This window comes from Tamandua tetradactyla, chromosome 15 (genome assembly GCF_023851605.1).
Source record: "Tamandua tetradactyla isolate mTamTet1 chromosome 15, mTamTet1.pri, whole genome shotgun sequence".
Classification (NCBI taxonomy): Eukaryota; Metazoa; Chordata; class Mammalia; order Pilosa; family Myrmecophagidae; genus Tamandua; species Tamandua tetradactyla.
Genome location: NC_135341.1, coordinates 47,621,292 through 47,627,510, shown reverse-complemented (window position 1 = coordinate 47,627,510; position 6,219 = coordinate 47,621,292).

The window sequence follows — 6,219 nt, the reverse complement described above, 5'->3', positions numbered from 1 at the left end:
CGGTACCTCCACAGGCTGTCATTGCCTCTTCAGCCATTGTTCTTTCTCTGGGTGCAAAGGACCTGAAAGGCTCCATTTATAATGTCCCATGACTTCACATATGGGATATTCGTTTTTCCTTCCTGAATTCTCAGAGGTACCAAGGTAATGCATTAGAGCCATTGCTTCAGCTTACAGTCTTTTCCATTTATTGATACTGATGGACTATCTCAAACCATGGGGGTAAGAAGTTAATAGGAACGGAGTCACTCTTAAGCAGAACTACTGAATAGCAAACTTAAAAAGGATAAAAAGGGTCTTCTGAGGAGGCTTGCTTTCTGAAATGGTGCCATTTTTTTGTTCTTAACGTTAGAGGTTAAACTGTTTTGACAGAGGCCTTTCGGGCACTTAGTAACTCCCTTGGTTGGGTTTTCTCAAAACGAAAATCAAAACAGGGGTGAGTTTAATCTTAGAAACCAATGAAATGATTCTCTGCATCCTGACTGAACATTGTAGGAGTCTCAAATTTAATTGGAAGAGAACTTTGCATCTCTCTCCAGTTTATTCTGCTCCCTCAGTTGTCTAAGATTTTAGGATTTCACAAGGTCATCTTTGCTTTCAGGTCTAAAGAGGCTTTTCCTAGGGTAAGCCTCTTTTGGTTCCTCAGGGTTCCACTGTTGGGCACAGGGGATCCGTGGATTTTTGAAAACCACTGTGCTCATGAATGACTGGTTTGGGGCCAATCAGGTACACATTTGGGCAGTAGTGTATGTGCCTTTGACTCGTTCTTTCACTACATATCTTATACCAAATTGAGCCTTGTATACCAGAAACCTGGAGGACTGATTTATTTCTGCAAATATTTATTAAGAAATACACATAGTGCACATAGTACTGCACCAAGTACTGGGCAATCGAGGGAAATGATGGTTAAGCTCAGACAGTATTGAGCAGCCTATTCCCCAGTGACACTGCAATGCTGTGCCCTCCGAGGGCAGTCCCGAGGTCGGCTGCCTCTTCCCTCTGCTCACATGTAATGGTTCCAACTTCCCTGGTCTCTTTCATATTTCAGTCACTTATTTATCCCTTGTCTCAGTTTAGTAGATGATAGAAATCAAATCCCAGGGAAGATTATTGATTGTTAGAGTTTAAATGTGCTAAGTGGCTTTAGGTTCTCAAAAGAAATTGGCATCTAGGAGACAAAGAATGCACCAATCTCGAGTCTGAAATTGAAGCAAGCCCTGGTTTAGTGGTTTTTTTTGACCAGACAGGGCTAGGCATGGTAGTGCTTTGCTTCCAAAGTTTGGGACAAAAACCACCAGCCAAGTGATTGAATCCTAGTTACATTAGTAATAGAGTAGGAATCATTTTACTTTCCCGTTGTAACTGTAGAAGAAAATATTCGTATTTATTTATATATTGTTTTGGGTTTATTGGAATCATTAGGACCTCCACAGAGCAGTGCAATTAAAGATGCTCATATAATTGATGAGCTCGAATTCACTTCAGAACAGTGCTGACCCATGAGTAATTACTATCAGGGGTCCAAGAGTATGCAGTAGCATTGCTGGGCATCAGGGCCTGCTGCTAAGGTTATGACTGTTGAATAGAGATAGCTTGCCTGCTTTTCAGGTGCATAGACCCAAATTTTTCTGGACACTTTCTATAATATGACTTGTCCTCCTTTTGTCCTTCCTGATGACAAACAGGTAGACACTGAACTTTCTCCTCACAGAAATTCATAAAGCATTCTCCCATTCTTTGTGCAGAGTTGGGTAAATTAGCCCTTCCAATTCCTTTGCTGAGACCTCCCTCTATTTTCCCAGTCGACAAACGCTGACTTTATTGTCATGCCTTGGAAAGAACTTCTTCCTTGCATGTTTATGAAAAAATTCCATCCAGGCATATATCATGCTTAATTTAGCCCCAGTTATTATGCTCTGGAAATCTATTTTTGGTCTCCTCAGTCAGCCAAAATCAGAAATTAATCTGTCACTTTTTGGGTAACAACAGAGTTAGGAAAAGGCCTGAGCACCTAGCTGTCAGATCAGGCTATCACCCTGCTTGTCTCTCCGATTGCATTATTATTTTTATGAGTTTGGATGACTGAACTCTTGAATCTTGCTCTACCTAAGTCATAAATTCCTTTCTATTTGGGAGCAGGCCTTTCATACATCATGGTGGTCTCTATAGCACAATGCCTTATGCAAAGCAGGTGCTTATGCAGAGGCCTATGTTAGCCAGACTGGCCTCTGGTCCTATAAGCTGGGAGTTTTCGGTCCTTCCAGGCCATCTCATGTCCTTCCCTGGTCTAGACCACATGGTCAGCCACAGTATCCTTAATGGCCTAATGCCATTGTTCCCCACCTTCCTACTACACTGAACCTGGGTGCAGATCACTGATTTTGGATTGAGCTCATGACCTACCCTCACGGCACAGTGCTCTGTGCAAAGCTGGGAAAGTCTCATAACCTCATGGGTTGGTGCCATCACATATGGACCTCAGCTGGGCCCTGACCTGACTAGCCTGCCCCCACCAACCCCAACACATTTACTGGGATACATATCTGTCTTTAAATTTTTCCCCTTAGTCTCTGAGGAGAAAGCATTTTTTTTTCCTGATTAGGCCAGTCTCTCTCCCACTGCACACACACCTGTGATCTTCCTCCCTTCAACTCCCTCTCCTCCAGGTCCTACCTATCCATCTTCCTACCACCATCAGCCTCTTCATAGTGTCTCTTTTTCTTGAGTTTTTCAACATACCCACCTCTCTCCTATTGACTATGAATTCACCTCTAGTCCCTGTCTTATCTCTTTTCTTCCCTTCTCAGTCACATTTTACAAAGAGTAGTGTAAACTCATCACTTTTACTTGTCCAAAGCCCGTTTACTTTTCCACTGACCATACTCTGATTTCTCTCTATAACATTCCAATTTCTCCTGTGTAAGATTCCCTCAGAAACAGATCCTGAAATAACAATGCAAGTGCAAGCAATTTATTTGGGTGGTGAAGAGAGCACTGGAGAACGGGAGGAGTGAGACCAAAGGAAGGGAAGCCAGCCAATTAAAAAAGCATTATCAATCCAGCTCCCACAGGTGCTCAATCTTGCCAAGGAACTCTGGGAGCTAGAGTAGGACAGGCATCTCAGAATTAGCCTATCCGAGGGGTAAAGGTCAACCAGTGCTGCTCTGGGGATAGAGATATTAAATCATCAATACTTCCAACCTGCCAAGCAAGTAGCAAAGTGAATTGCAACAGTAGGGAAAAGCCCTTCAATCGAGAAAGTCAGGTGCTGGCAGGTCAGCATGTGCAGATGGGGTAAGGGTGAGGTGGCATGGGCAAGGTCCCCAGCAGTGCCTCCTCCAGTGGTTTTCCTATGGACTTCATATCGCTTTGCCTATGGAATACTGAATCCATACCTTATGTCAATGGTTCTGTCTCTTAATTTTTTCCACTGCTCAGTCTTTAAACTGTTCTTTTGGCTTCCATGGCTGCCCTCTTTCCTAATTCTCTGAAGGAACCTTTCTTCTCATTCTTTGTGAGTGATTCATTTTGGCCAATTGCTTAACCTTGGGGCCCCCAAGGGTTCTGGCCTGAGTCTACTCTTTCTTTCTTTTTTGGGGAGTGGGCGTGGGGGCGTCCTCTGCTTGGGTGACTTTGCCTTCTTTCATGCTTTCAATGTGAAAATATGACCTGCTTGCTGATGGCTTCCAAATCTTGCTGCAGCCCTGACATTAAACTTACATGTGGGCCAGTTTGTCCTGCAGATCAGTTTGGGTCATTAAGCTTAACTCATTGACACAACTTCTTTCCCATGAAAACTTTTCTGTTTGTTTCCTGCTTCAGCAAATAACACTGCTGCTGCATCTAATCACCCAAGTCAGAAACTTAAGACCCATCTTAACTTTCAATTCCGCCCCCCCAAATGCCTGCCAACTTTACATTCTAGAATTGTTTCACTGTAATTTCCATCAGCACATGAAGAGCTGATAGAAAGAAGTGCAGAAATGAGAGGCTGAAAGCAAAGGAGAACACAGTTGAGAGAGCAAGATTCCTCCATAGTACATGTGGGGGGACTAGCCTTTGATGGGAGCAAGAAAAGCTGTTTGGCTGTGCAAAATAGAGGGAGACCCATTAATGGGCATTAAGAAGGGAGGATAGTTATGCCCTACAGACGAGGGAGATAGAGGTTTGAGACAGGGTAGGTTTGGAAAACTGTAGACTTGTGCTGAGTACTGGCCAAGCTCAGCTCAATGCAGTTATACATGAACCATTTGTTCTTAAGGAGTTGACTCTTCAAAGAGGGGAACAGATGGTCACCTCCTAAATCACCAGTGGGATCATCTAACTTCACATCCACAGTCTGCTTTCCTTCCAACTTGCTCTGCCAAGTGCCCCCACAGCAACTAAACTTTAGCAGGTGCCTCCAGTGCCCTGACTCCTCCATTTTTTCCTTCTCCATCCACAAGATTCTTTCTTCACTTTCCTCCCTCTCCAATTTAGAAGCCATGACCCAACATTTCAATCTCTCTCACAAATACACTCTGAATATCTGTTTTACATCTCTGGGAAAATCTCAACCCTGGATGAACCTCACCATCTGCTTTCAGTATGTCTGTTTCCAGGCAGCTAAGCATTGCTAGAGGAAAACACACAGCTGGGTAGCAGTGATTGGGTACAAGCAGAATTGTGTTCATCATATCACTAGGCAGCACTTTTGGGCAGTCATACTTCGTTTACCTGCATTGAGACAAAGGAGGAAGCCATGAACCTGAAGAGTGTTGTGCATGTGTATGTAATTTTTGGGTACACACATGCACACACACACACACACACACGCATAAATGTATCCCTGGTAAATCAAGTTTATTGAGGCATAATATACACACAGTAAAACTCACCCATTTCAGTGCATAGCTTTATCTATACAGGCATATATCATCAGCACAGTCAATAAATAGAATTTTTTCATTATCCTCTCCCCAAATTCCCCAGGCTGCCCCTTTGTAGTCAACCAGGCCACTCAACCCACAGCCCTGACAACTACTAATATGCTTTCTGTCCCTATAGTTTTGTCCTTTCCAGAATGTCATGTAAATGGAATCAAACAGTATGTAGCCTTTTTAGTCTGGTTTCTTTCACTTGTCATAATGGACTTGAAATTTAATCATGTTTATTGTATGAATCACTAATTCTTTCTTTTTTATTGCTGAGCAGAATTCTATTGTATGGATGTACCTGTCACAGTTTTGCCATTCACCAGTTGAGGGACACTGTTTTTTCCCCCCACTTTTGGTGATAATGAACAAAGCTACTATAAAATTTCATATGGACGCAAATTAAATTTTCTCTTGAGTAAATAACTATAGCTGAGATCCTGGGACATATGTTCGAATTTGTATGTTTAAATTTATAAGAAACTGTTTAATTGTTTTCCAAAGTGGTTATACCATTTTGTAGTCCCACCAGCAACGTGGGATGATCTTCGCACTTGTCAGTACTTGCTATTATCAGCTTTTAAAATTTTATCCATTTTAATAGGTGTGTAGTGATTTCTCACGTAGTTTTACTTTTGCATTTTCCTAATGATTTATGATGTTGAGTTTATTTTTATGAGATTATATACCATCTATATATCTTCTTTATTGACATGTTTGCTTAAATATTTTGCACATTTTAAAAATTGGTTTGTTTTCTTATTATTGAGTTTTGAGAGTTTTAAAACTATATTCTGGGTACCAGTCCTTTATAAAATATGTATTTTGCAAATATATTCTGCTAGTCTGTGGCTTACCTTTCGTTATCTCATCAATGTCTTTTGAAGAACACAGGTTTAAATTTTGATGAAATCCAATTTATTTGTCATCTTTTCCCTTTCATGGCTCATGCTTTTTTGTATTATATGTAAGAAATATTTACTTAACCAAGGCCACAAAGATTTTCTCCTATGTTTGTGTCTAGAAATGTTAAATTTTAGGTTTTACATTTATAGCTATCCATTTTGAGTTGTTCCAGCACTACTGTTGTAAAGTCTGTCCTTTCTCCACTGAATTGCCTTTGCACCTTTGTTGAAAATCAGTTGACCATATATGTGTGAGTTTATGTCTGGGTTTTCTACCCTGTTCCATTAATCTATCTTTCCTTTCCTCAATACCACACTGCCATGATTATTGTAGCTTTATAGCAAATATATAAATCAATGTGAATCCTCTAATATTGTTCATTTTAAAAATTGTTTCT